The sequence below is a fragment of the Oculina patagonica genome, chromosome 8, assembly GCF_052425735.1.
Source record: "Oculina patagonica isolate OP01 chromosome 8, crgOcupat, whole genome shotgun sequence".
NCBI classification, from domain to species: Eukaryota; Metazoa; Cnidaria; class Anthozoa; order Scleractinia; family Oculinidae; genus Oculina; species Oculina patagonica.
In genome coordinates, this window is record NC_135765.1 from 13,130,236 (window position 1) to 13,144,103 (window position 13,868).

At 38.1% G+C, this 13,868-nt stretch overlaps 1 protein-coding gene across 1 annotated transcript in view; it reads left to right on the forward strand.

The window, feature by feature from the left end:
• LOC144663845 (ATP-binding cassette sub-family C member 3-like) overlaps positions 1-13,868 on the forward strand; it is a 73,824-nt gene that overhangs the window by 21,038 nt on the left and 38,918 nt on the right. The window lies entirely within an intron of this gene.

The following is a 13,868-nucleotide window of genomic DNA, read 5'->3' on the forward strand; positions in this document are numbered from 1 at the left end:
CATATCATCAGCGAACATAGTCATCTTTGAGTGTTGCAAAACAGATTGAATACCGTTTATGTACACTAAGAATAGCAGTGGCCCAAGAATACTGCCCTGAGGTACCCCCATAGTGATTTCAGCTGGAAGGGAGAATGCATCATTACAGATCGTTTGTTGGAATCGACCAGAGAGATATGAGCGGAACCACGCCAAGCTTTTTTCCAGCCACTCCTAGACTATTGAGCTTATTAACAAGGATCAAGTGATCAACAGTATCAAAAGCCTTACGTAAATCCAAAAACACTGCGCCCGTTACGCACCCCTTGTCCATGCTCTCTAGGATTTGATCTGTAAATTCAACTAGGGCGGTGGATGTTGAGCGCTTCTGGCGGAAACCAAACTGTGATTGTGATAGCAGTTCGTTCTCTTCTAAGTAGGTACAAAGCTGAATATGCGCTGATCTCTCTATAATCTTACTTATGGTTGGTAAGATTGATATCGGTCGGTAGTTATCTTTCTTGACGTTACGTCGATAATGTAAAAAAAGGCTTTGTGTATCACATAGAGCCAGATTGTCCGTAGTATTCATTTAATTTTATATGTTCTTGACGAACAACTGAGACTTCATTTTATTACAAGTGTGACATATTCATACTTAACATTTTGTGTTTGACATCTCAGGTAACTTAGTTTCCACTATCCATTTTTCAAACCAACGTTATTGATGTACTATGCTTTATCTTCCAGATCACTCACAATCTTGATTGGATAGTGCGTAAAGGAAGTGAGCTAGAGTCGAACATTGTATCCGTGGAACGCATTAGAGAATATTCTGAGACTACTACAGAGGTATGAAAGCAAGGTTCTGTTTGTTGTTTATTTTCATTACAGTCCTTTCAAATTATTATTACTAGTTTGGATTGTAGACAATTGTCTTTGCTCCTACGAAGAACTAGTGCTCGAGGCGTCATCTTTTCAAAATTTGCCACTGCAGTTTATTAATCTTTATCAGCTTCCAGTTGATAATCAACTACGTGTTTCACTTGCCCGCACAACACAACAGCTCAACAGTTTCTTGAGGACCTAATACCTTTGTTAAATTATGAGCGTTCAAGGGGTTTCAATTGTCAACCATTAAGGGACCTCTACAGAACTTTAGAAGGGATCTTTGCATCATCTTGCTTACGCCAAAGGGACGGCTGACAGATTATGTAATATAACTATAAGAAAAATTTCAATATTAAAACCATCGCAAGTAAAATGCGAGATTGAAAAAAAAAATGGCAAATCAGCCATTTTCAATGATAATTTGCTACCGGCGGAGACATGCTGTGGTGTCTTTTCTGTCTTGGGTTTTCGTTCCCTTGATTAAATGAAAAAAAAAAAAAAACATTAGCATGGTAGTAGTATTATGCCATTTTTTTCGATCTTGTTTCCAGGCTGAATCAATAATTCCAGACAGTCGACCACCAGATGGATGGCCTCAAAATGGAAACATTACATTTCAAGATTTTGATCTGAGGTATAGAGAAGGACTTCCTCTTGTGCTGAAAAATATCAACTGCGTCATAACTCCCGGAGAAAAGGTAACTTTTCTTAAAAGCTTTCCAAAACCTTTATGTTTTTTTTTTTGTCAGAGATTTTTCCTACACACCTCATTCACTTTTTTCCTATAGAAAGAGTCGCTTTTTGCTCTTTAATTTAAAAAAAAAATGATAGCTTTTTATTTTAGAAATCCATGAACTCCCTCTGATTTTCCAGTTCATATCCTGCAACTAGTTTCACTCCTCTACACCCTGCTAACTTCTCGTTTTTTTTTTCAGATTGGTATTGTAGGTCGCACAGGAGCAGGAAAATCTACCTTGACCCAGGCCTTGTTCCGTATTCTGGAAAGAGGAGGTGGGAAAATTTGTATTGATGATATCGACATTGCAACAATTGGACTCCAAGATCTTCGTCAAAGACTCACTATTATTCCACAGGTGAGTTGTCCCTTTTGCAGCCTATCAGTTAGCTTGTAATGTGTTAGGAGCAAAGCAACCATCACCACCATCATTGACAGCAACACAGCAGCAGCAGCAACAGTAACAACAACAACAGCCGCGACAACAGAAACAGCACTGAAGCAGCAAAAATAGAACAATAACAACAACAAAACACAACAACCATATAAAAGGTGGCAGCAGCAAACTAAAGGAACAACTGTCTCTGGAATTGCGAAAAAAGCAAAAACGGTAATAAACGACAACAGAAACAGACCAAAAACATTCAGAACAGTTATCAGTAGATAATTTACGAGCGAGTGCATGAATAGCATTCTCGAGGGAGATAAAGTCTTGCCCGGAGGTGGTCGTTAAGTTCTTTACCTGCCGATTTTGACAGTTGCAACCTCTTCTATAATCCTTAATAATTGTAAATTCATTTGTTTTCTGCAGGATCCAGTGTTGTTTTCTGGGACCCTTCGATTGAATCTCGATCCATTCGGCAGACACACAGATGAAGAGTTATGGCAGATACTTGAGGCGAGCCACCTTAAAAGATTTGCAGCGGAAACAGAAAGTGGATTGCAGTTCATCATTGTCGAGGGTGGAGACAATCTGAGGTGATGTGACCGATTTAATGAAGGCTCCATGTTTCTCATGCTCTCTTTAGCCAGCGAGAAATATCTGTATGATTGCGGAGAACAATAGTTTATTGTGTTACTGTACAGACTATTCATTAACCGTCCTATGCAGCATTTGGAGACTCTGAAAAACTAGCATGTTGCCGTATTATACGTGTCTAGTTGGCTGACAAGTAGAGGTCAGTTGGACCTGACAACATGATGGAATTTCCTCTCTGGCTTATTGCATTATTCGTAACTGTAATTTTTATCTGCGTTCTTTTTATATAGCGTCGGCCAACGACAGTTAGTGTGTTTGACGCGAGCTCTTCTCCGCAAAGGAAAGATCTTAGTTCTTGACGAAGCCACGTCTGCGGTGGATCTTGAAACAGATGAGCTCATTCAACAGACCATTCGACGAGAGTTTGCTGACCGCACAGTCTTCACAATTGCTCACAGGCTCAACACCATTATGGATTACACCAGGTAAAATTACCTTGAAATTTCACTGCACCTTTAAGTGACACCCTAACTGTAAAGTTCGAAACCCAACTAACGATTGCGTTTTTCACTGCCTATCGTAATAACGATGACAATCAAAGAACCTTAAAAAAAGAAACAAACAAAATGGATCAAAATCTACAAATTCCAACCCATTGAAGTGCATTTCCGTTACGTAAGACGTCCGATAGGATGATTTACACCATTGAAAACTCGTTGAATGAGCAGAGTTTGCGTGTTATTAAAAAGCGCTGTAGGATCTGCCATTCCAAAACTTGAGAATTTGATTACATTTCTCAACTTCTGACAAAGGCACTTAACTTTACATGTGTTCATAATATTTTTTCAACCAATAGCAAGTGGTAATAGACACCGAAAAATAACCTCACTGAGACTGGAATAACAATTATTTCTGGACGACTATCAGTGCGAGTGTAGCAGGTTATTCTACTGGTTTTCGAGTGTGGCAGTTGCTTTCGTTTTGGGGGCTAGGGGCATAGTTTTCCTATTGTTCGCTCTAAGGGTGAAGGGCCATTCATATGAGACTTGTGAGAGCTGCTATCCGACCCACCATAATGAAATATTATCTCTCGGTTATTACTACACGAATAGTAGCTTTTGAATATTATGCGTGATACTGTCAGATAAACATTAAGCTATGGAGTTCACTATAGTCAATAACATGAAAGTGTACAGACGTTAAAATATACGAGAAAAGTACAAGAGCAATAAAAACTAAGCATTGTCTTATCTTTTTGAAAATCATCGGTGGCTATGAAATAACGTAAGCTCTTGTTCGAAATTCTTCGTTTGAATTAAGTAAAATGCTTCTACATCAGATCAGAATTTGCTCTTTTGCTCTCATTTTGATGAACTTATTGGTTTGCATTCTCAGGATCATGGTTCTTGACAAAGGATTTGTGGTGGAGTTTGACACGCCCCTTAACCTGTTGGCTCAGAAAGGAATTTTCTACAGCATGGCACAGGAGGCAGGCATTGCGTAAAGCAGTTTCTGAAGGCAAGAAAGAATCCCTGGTCTGTTCGAGAAATAACAAGAAAGAGTTACATTTAAGACCAGTTCTGCGAACATTAGGAATCTATTAGATTTCCATGACTGCAAAGTGAATTCCTTGAAAAATAAAAATTATTGGACGAGGCTGTGCAAAATATCGTGATTTGTCAGTGGTAAGCAGATCAATTACTTGCCGAGGCCGAAGGCTGATGCAAATATTTTATCTGCGAGACACTGACAAATCACGACAGTTTGCGACAACGGAGTTCAATAATAGCTTTCTCATTAATCACTGAGCTTGTTAATGGTCTACTAAAAAATTCAAATCGCTCTTCGACAAATCAGGAAATCTAGCTGCCAGTTTTTCTCGGAATTGGACACGACTCTGTCAGACGGTAGTACGCATGAGCAGACCACCATATGAAGGCAGATGTTTGCAGATAACGCGGTGGGCTCTCGGGCAATAAATGCAAGAAACATTGCGTAAAATGATAATAATTATTGGCACGTAGAAGTCTTCAAATCAGCTTTGTTGTCATTTATAATTTTCGTTTTTTCTTAGATAAATAAAAAGACGTTTTTGAGTCAAGAAATAAGCATGTTCCTTGCTTTTTTAGTGGGCTTTACCTGTTCATTAGGGAGGGGGTCCTCTAATGTCAAGAAATTTGTCGCGTCGTCCTTTGTCACATTCCAAGCGAGGCTACTACATCGCACACGCTCCGACCAAAGTGTCCTTCAATGGCCTTCCATATCTTTGGCCGCGGCGAGCAATTCCTGATTACCCTTCCCGAAGCTGAGATATTTACAAGCATTTTTGTGGATATTGAATGTATTGATTATTCATGAATTTTTGACTGCCGGGTATCTAGTCTTTTGAACAACCGTGCCCGTGAGTCGAGGATTTTATAGCCGAAGCCAAGAGAATTCGTCCACAACAAAAGCAAAACATTATTTAGAATCGCTTCGCATTTCTCAGCAAATATCGAATACTCTCGCAGGGTTTCAACTTCAGTTTTTGTAGAAATTATTCTATAAGAGTTGATACCGGAGTCAAAGTACGAATTTTTTCTGAGTATCAAAGAATCAAGATTTTGTAGTATGCCCAAGCTCGAAAATTTCCTCAAACACAAAGCCAAAACTATAATTGAAATCGCTTGGCATTTCTGAGCAAAGATCTATAGTTTTGAGGAGGATTGGATTGGTTTTTCCGTGGAAATTCTAGAATAATTTCAGACTGCCGGGTATGTAGTATTTTGAAAACACTTCCCGGCTGCCGGGTATCTAGACACAATGTTTATTTTAAGTTTAATTGACGTAATTTTCTTCACAGAGCGAATTGAATAGAATATTATTATTTTAGCGGTTGTTGTGTGAACGTACATTTTTTCTTCACTACCTTGCAAATCACAATGTAAACTGAGTTTACATGGTCAGTTATAAATTACTGGATTGATCATCTAGCTTGGCAGTCAAAATCCTTTAACTTACATTGTAAGTGACCCTCTAGGTGACACCTTTCATTCTTCAAGTTTTGATTTGGCCATTATTGAAAATGAAAGGACACTATGATATTTCTCTGATGCCTGACAATCAGTAAGTTATTTTGTTTGTGTTGAATCCAAGGGACTGCATTACTGCAGAAAATGTCGTTTTAACTGTTCAAACATACCTTTGTACCCTGGGTGCTTATGACAAATGTGATGATAAAATTCCCAATACCCCATTTATGATGTTCAGTAAGGTTAAAGAAAATATACCCGATAGGGAAGATATTTGTTTACAAACATTGTCTTTGTTATTTAAATGTACAACAATTTGAACAAAAGAACTCTTTGTTTCGCCAGCCAATAGTTTTCTGGTTGGCCCATTAATAACAATCGGTGATGTCAACAATATCCTTGCTGCTGCGTGACACCCCTTGTTAGCTTTATGTGGGGGTATCAAGTATACCCCTCCACTCTGGAGAATGACTTTTTCAGTTTAGTTTCAGAGACCTGAGATACCATTCTTAGGATAATTATGACTGAGGTCACATAATTTTAGTTTACTTCAAGTTCATGTTTGAATCTGCAGTGGTGAGAGTGCTTGTCTTCCACCAATGTTATCCGGGTTCAATTCCCACACCCAGCATAATATGTGGGTTTGTTGTTGCTTATGGTCCTTGCTCCAAGGGTATTTCTCCGGGTTCTCCAGTTTTCTTCCCTCCACAAAAAAAGAAAACACTACTAAATTCCAATTTGATCTGGAATCACAGGGATTGGAAGAGCCACTATTCATTTTATTTATTTATTGCATTCCAATATATAGCAAAACAAGTAGAAGAAGTGAAATGGAAAAGGGCAAAATATAGCTAGCTAATTTGATGCTCTTGTTTAATTTTAAATAAACAATAATAATTTAGGATAAAAAAAGTTAACCATAGGAGAGGAAGAGGTATGAATTAATTAATACTGAGCAAAATAATACCGATAGAGTGCTATTTTGAAACATGTTCTAGTTGGCAAGTACATATAGATAAAGGAGGGTCATTTCAATTTAGTAACACCCAATAACAGTGAGGCAAAATTTCCTTATATTTATTCTGGAGAAACTGGGATTTAAATTTTGTAATGATGCACTTCAAGTAGCATACCGTATTTACTCGAATAAGCGCCGCGGCGCTTATTAAATTTTTCCCACCTCAAGTGCGGCGCTTATTCGGGGGCGGCGCTTATTTGAGGGCGGCGCTTATTTAAAATTTGACTCCACAAAGAGTCTTATATTTTACAGTTATCGAAAATAGCATCTTCTGATTGTCATTATTCGTACGCGTCTCTTCTGAAGAGAGAAGTGGCGCTAGCTGTCCTAGCAAAGTTCGCGGCCTTCACAACATTTACGTATTGTAAGAATGTTTGATAGAAAACAAATGGGCGAGCAGAAAAACATCACTGTAAACTGCAAAAGATCGCTTTTGATGAAACGAGAGTTGCTTTGTTGTGCAGTTTTTAGCAAAACGGATTTCCTCGAATTAGCGCCGCATCGGGACTGCGGCGGTTATTCGGGGGCGGCGCTTATTAACTTTTTTGTCCGAAATGCGGCGCTTATTCGAGGGCGGCGCTTATTCGGGGGCGGCGCTTATTCGAGTAAATACGGTACTGGGTAATTATGTTGCTCAGATACCAGAGATAAGGTGTAGAAGATTCCACTGTAAATTCCCATTTTACATATATGTTGCCATTTGACTTTTTAAAAATGCCTCCACAAGTATTTCTGCAGTGTACAACATTAAAACTTGATTTTAACTCCTGGTTCAGGGACGAGCAATAAAACATTTCTTTCCATCCTCCCTGGCTCCCAGTCTTCCCTGCCTCCTGGAAGTACCCTTTAATGAACATGGCACACATAAAAACAAACAGCCTAATATCTATGAAGTCTAATCTGATGCCGAAGGCCACACTGGAAAATAAAACCCTGAGTTTAGATGTTCCCAAGGTGAGGCTATTAGTTATTTTCCCTTTAAGGCTTAGACAGCCTAGTAAATACATGATTATGATGGGCACCTCTCAAAGGCAAATGCCAGTGGTGGTTTGGTTCCAATTTTCACTTGTTTGATTGTAACTAACTCTCCATAATGGTGGAAGATCTAGGGAAGGCCCCAGGTCTCTAGCCTTTCAGTTAAAAAAAGCCCCAAAGGGCCCTAAATTTCCACCCATCTTCCATTTTGATTACCTGTAGATCAGTTGTATAAGGCAGATATTTCTATAACAAGGTTGCCACAGTTCAGGAGAGTTGTCAGGATATCAGGGCCGTAACTAGCAAGAGGCAAGATGAGGCACTTCCCTCGTCTAGATTATTACTTAAAATTAAAACAAAAACAATATCTTTAGTTGGAAAGATAACCCCCAGATGAACAAGATAGATTTTTCTCAAGAAATACTTACAAAAAATGTTCTGAAAGAGTTTCAGAGCTTCTAGATTTCAAAATTTTGTAGAGGGCATGCCCCCTGAGCCCCGTGCCTCGTCTTTGATAAAAGTCTGGTTACGGCCCTGGATATGATATTGCTGGAAAAAATAAATTTTTTTGAAAAGTTGGGGAATTTTGATCAGAATTAGAGAAAACTGACATTACAAAGAAAAGTCTGGGAAATTTATCCTGAGTTAAAATCTACATTTAAAACTAGTGGCCGATCAGGCCAGAGCTTATCCCGGTTTTTGTAGCACGAAGCGACTAAGAATATTTCTTCTACCCCCTGGATGGGATTCTTATCCATCACAGGGCTGACCCCCAGCAGTAAATTCACTGGTACCCATTTATACACCTGGGTGGAGAAAGCCACTATAAGAGTAAAGTCCATTGCCCAAGAATACAATGCAGTGTCCCGGCCAGTGCTTGAACCTAGACAGCTTGTTCTGGAGTCCAGCTCCTTAATAATTAGGCAACCCTGCCACCCTAAATTTATCCTTAGTCAACTTCAATTTTGACAGTTTGACTTGTCAAAAACAAAAGAAACAAACCAAAAAAGAAAAGAAACAGGCTATCTCTGACAGGTGGAAAGGATGGCTGTAGGGGATGGTCAGAGGCTGCTATTTTACCTGATTTCTAAATTTACTTGGTCAGGGAAATTTAAGTTTAACCAGGGAATTTGAAAACTATGTCTAAGGTCAAAAGCTAGAGCTGGTCCCAAGCCTGTCCAACTTGTACAATTTTTTTTAGAAATTTGGTTGAATGGATACATCATTGCTTAGTTTGACTTGGCAATGTAGGAGTTAATCAGTAAGAAGTTCAATTAATGATGTCAAAAAAATAAAAATATTATTTGAATTGTCTTTTACAGCAGTTAAGCCTGTTAATGGTTGTACATGTTTCAGTATGCTTGTGGATTTATTTCCCTATTTAATTCAAACACAAAGTAATAAGACGAAAAAATTTTACTGTTGGAAAACTGCAAATTAACCACCACTCGTCTGCACTGCTTTGTCAATATAATTATTAGGTTTTCAAATAATCTTACAACTTATAGAAACAGGTTTACTGGATTTCCCAAACAATACAGCTATTAAAAATTGTGATACACAGTATGATCATTAAAAACTATAGCTATCTGTAATATCGCCTGTTAAAATAGCAATCCACATCTTACATACCATGCCAGTAAAGCAATCTATATGTGTTTCGTCCACAACGTGCAACAGTTAAACCCTCGTATGATTTAAAAAACTTATTTTGCCGTTTCAGGAGCTCTATATAACCGTTTTTGTTTCTGTACCAGGGTTTCGAGGTGAGCAAAGATGAGTTGAAAATTCTTCAGGTTCCCCAGTGGCTTTAATTATGGCGGGTTGAGAGGCGATATTTTTTTTTTTAGCGGAGCTCCTTAGCGGCCCGTAAGGGCCGCAGAGCGGAGCACCATACCCATAAAAAAATACACATGAAAAAAAAATATATATAAAAAAAAACATGAAATAAAATAGGAAACCTCTGCATCCGAGTTTTCATGGTCATCATGGCTAGCGGCATGCCTCGCGGGCGCGTACGGCGGCGTACGTACGTACGGTGTTGCGCACATCCGGGATCTTGAAAGGTCTTGACAACTCGCGCAGTACTGGCGCGAAATAATTTTGCAGTGTGAGGTCTAAACAGCTAGTCTGAAAGTTAGAACTCGAGACAAACACATTTATTTTGGCTCCTTGTTATGCCGATGACTACAAACGAGAGCAGGGTAAACTTAACTTCGAGGAAACAGGGTTTAAGCGATTTGCGACGGGAAAGAGATCGCGAGAGATCCAGAAAACCCGGACAGAAAGCAGGCGAAAAAGTATAGCAAAGCGCCTGTCGAACCTGGTAGCAAAGTAGCGAAGAAAAGCGACTAAAATAGCAAGAGAGGTGCCGAGGAAACAGGCAAAGAAATAGCGGAGAACAAGGGAACGGAGATAAAACGAGCAGACGAGTGTACCTACTGTGGCCATCTGGTGAAGGTGAGTACAAAACTGCAGTGTTTCCGTCATTTAATATCTCTACGTTTTGTCTTAAGCTTACTTTATACGCAAAGTAAGCTTATATTGACGGCACATTTTACTTGCTTTCGCCACTAAGCATTTGCTTGTGACATGAACAATGTTGAAAAATACTATTCGTAAAAATTCAGTTTTACCAGGTTTTACTGATCAAATAGGAGGATTTGATTATGTAAACAAATAATTGTTGGGCCTTCGAGGAACGAATTCACAAAGAATATCACTTCAACACATCTCGAAGAAAATTAAGCTTACGATTTTTAAATGCTTGTGATATGATTATTTTGTTTTACAGTGCTGGAAGAGCAGTTGAGATGAGAATGAAAGTGATGTCAGTTTGCACGAAGCACCTGGAATTTCGTTAACTCCGAGTGAAATAGATCGATTCAGTGTATGCAGGTTATTGATATTCACGATGGAGGTAAAATTACTGTTCATTTAGTCAGAGTAAATAAACTTCAGCTTCATTACTTAGCTCTTTCGTTCCCAAATATATTAAATAATCCACTTGTCATGTAGTTCTGTTCACTATTGAGCGTTCATGTGGATTACATAACAATGTCAACAATTTTGAGATTTTGAGGTCTGTTTTGCTGGTTTCATTCAGAATGTCAACAGTAAATGTTATATTTGTCATAAAAAAATCACAATCTTTTTGTGGAATTTGGAAAATGCACACAACAAAGGTTAATGACTACTGGAAAACTGGAATCTTTGTGAGTAAATTCATGCCATTTTAGACACTGTTTGCAGCTGTGCATGCAAACTTATTATTAATTAAATGTTTATCTTTAAAAATCTTAGTATTACTGTTAAGAGAAAAGCTTTTAAGATGTGGCAATGTTTTTCCTATGCATGTACATGTATATATAGGGGTAGAGGGGAGGGGGAGTATTTAAAGGTCAAACCTTTTAAAGAGGGGGTGTAAGGGTTTGCAGTGATGCTTTGAGTTTATTAAAATATCAGGACCTGAACAATCGATGGAATCGATAATCGATGGCAATCGATAACAATCGATGACAATCGATATCAATTAATCGATTGATATTGATAATCGATGAACAATCGATCGCTAAAGTTTTTGTGATTATCGATTGTCATCGATTATCAATTTCATCGATAATCGATGACAATCGATCAATTAACTAACATCGATTTTCATCGATTATCAATATCATCGATTACCAATTCAATCGATCATTTAACTGCCATCGTTTTTTATTTGACTAGTATTTGATAAATATGTTTACTTTAAAACACACGGTCTCTCTTGTATGTTATATTTTATTAGTAACAACAATGATAACCTTTCCAAAAAATGTCAATACAACGAGAAACTTACTAACTTAACAGTAATAAGGCAATAATTATTTAAAACAAACGTTTTGAGCTTAAGTCTTATTCGCCTCCATCAACGAAGCGTACGCTTTTGGGTCTGGTTTGCTTTCGAACCAACTCCTGGCAAAGTAAATAGAAATCGCAACTTACAGAATTCCTCGCTGTCTAAGTACAATGTAATTTTTCTAAAACTCTGTCTTGTAGTCCATAAACATTTTCTCGCTCGTCCGAAATATTTCAAATCAAACAGTAGCAGAGAGAACTCAAAAATACGTCGTCCGTACGTCGGAACAAAAACGAGACAACAGTGGGAGTCTGGGGATGAGTTTCGCCTGTCACGTCCGCCATTTTTGTTTCGTTTCCTCAGAAACGATACGGTATTATTTTGGCTTCGATGTGAACTATTTACACAGTGGGGGCTACTATCCAATCAGAAGAACGCTCGTAACCACAAAGTAAATACGTTTGACCGAAGGCAATTAATTTCGTAAAAACATGTTCTTCAAATATCGGAAAGATATTCCTCAGCATGATCAAAAAATATTGAGATTCGTTGCAAACAGAAATATCTGACGACTGCAGTGGTTTTGACTTTGATTAAAGCGATGTATTGTAAGAAAACTAGATAAAGCTCTCGTAGCGTTTAATTGTTAAATAAACATTCTAGCGATTTTTTGAAACGGAAGTAAGTTTCCACCAATCAGTGTTTCCAAGCGCAAACAAAAACGGGATGACTTGTCGTGTTAACTCGCAAGAGGGGCTGCTATCCAATCACAAGAACGGTCGTAACCACAAAGTAAATAAGTATGACCGATGGCAATTAATTCTTCAAATATCGGAAATATATTCCTCAGCATGACCAAAAATATTGAGATTCGATGCAAACAGAAATATCTAACGACTGCAATTGTTTTAAGTTTGATTAAAGCGATGTATGGTAAGAAAACTAGAGAAAGCTCTCGTAGCGTTTAATATTATCCTGAAACGGAAGTAAATTTCCTCCAACCAATGTGTGCAAGCGCAAAGAAAAACGGGATGACTTGGCGTATCTCGTGTTTGCTTGCACGGTAGAGCTTAAGTGCGCTACAAAGAGAAGTGCATATTTGCAGGTGAGTTACAAAGTTAATTTCACTTCATGTAACAGAGGAATGTATAAATGTGGGAGATTGCCCTATTCTATTTGTACAGGAAAATTCACGGCATCTTCGACGTCACAAACAGCGCGAATACACGCAAAATTGCGTGGGTTCGCGCGTGGATGTACCCGGAATTGCGTGATCAGTGTCACGTGCGCCGCAAAAACATTCGAGTCTGCACGGAAAGTTGAGAACGAAAAAGAAGACAGTCAAGTTCTGTTCAAAGTTTAAATTTTGTATGGACAGTATCGTATAGCAAGGTGTGTAACTGCCGTGTCGAACTAAATTCGTCTCCTTAGTTGATGTAACGCTCAACATTAACTACCGTGGCAACTGCTGGAGCAGATTTCTGAGATTAAATTCATGATATAAACATTATTTGGATTATTCAAAGCAATCGCGGTATGATCGAAACTCCACAGTACGTATCGCCAAAAATGCAAATCGTTATTATCAGTGTTACCGATGCAAGGCTGTTACACTGATAACAGAAGCAACTTGGCTGTTGGCTGTGTCTTATTCTGTGGAGATAATTTTATATTTGCCGGCCGGGAGAGCGTGCAGCGCGGATCGAGCAAAATACAATCCTGGTATGACTATATATAACATATAACGTTAAACTTGAATTTTGCATGGCTTAATTAAAAATCCCGGTTAAAAATCTGTGTATGGTAGCTTTTTACATTAATTTGCCCTGGTTGTTTACGTGTCTTTGTAAAGTGACAACAGGCATTTGATCTTGAAGAAATGGCTTCGAAACAGTGTTCTGATCTCTGTTCTTGTCGACCAGGGTTTTGGTTTGTCTTGAATTTGGCATTTATTTGATTTGAGCATGTGATCAACACAGAAAAGTATATACCTCATGCTTTTTGTCAAAAGGTAATAATTTCATCTACGATTAAAGTGTTGTTTTGCATTTTATCAGAGATCAGTAGTCACAAAACACTTTATTTATGGAACTGATTTATTTTAGGATTGTTTGTTTCAAAATATAAACCATTTAAATTAATTGCATTACTCTGATCTTGCATTTTACTCTTGTGGTTTGATGTTTCCCCACATTGATAGGAATATATTTAAATATTTCCTGTAAGTTATTTTTCCATTCATGTAACATTCAAAGTTATGCTATCAGGTGCCATTTTTAAGCAAAAAAGTGTTCTGCAGAAATAAAAAAAAATCATTTTAATTTTCACTGGATGAGTAAAAACGATAAAGGCAAGCTCCCTTCACTTAATTTAATTTGGAGAGAAAGACACGTGCTATTTCTATAAAGAGAAATATTTATGTGTTACTTGAACTCTGC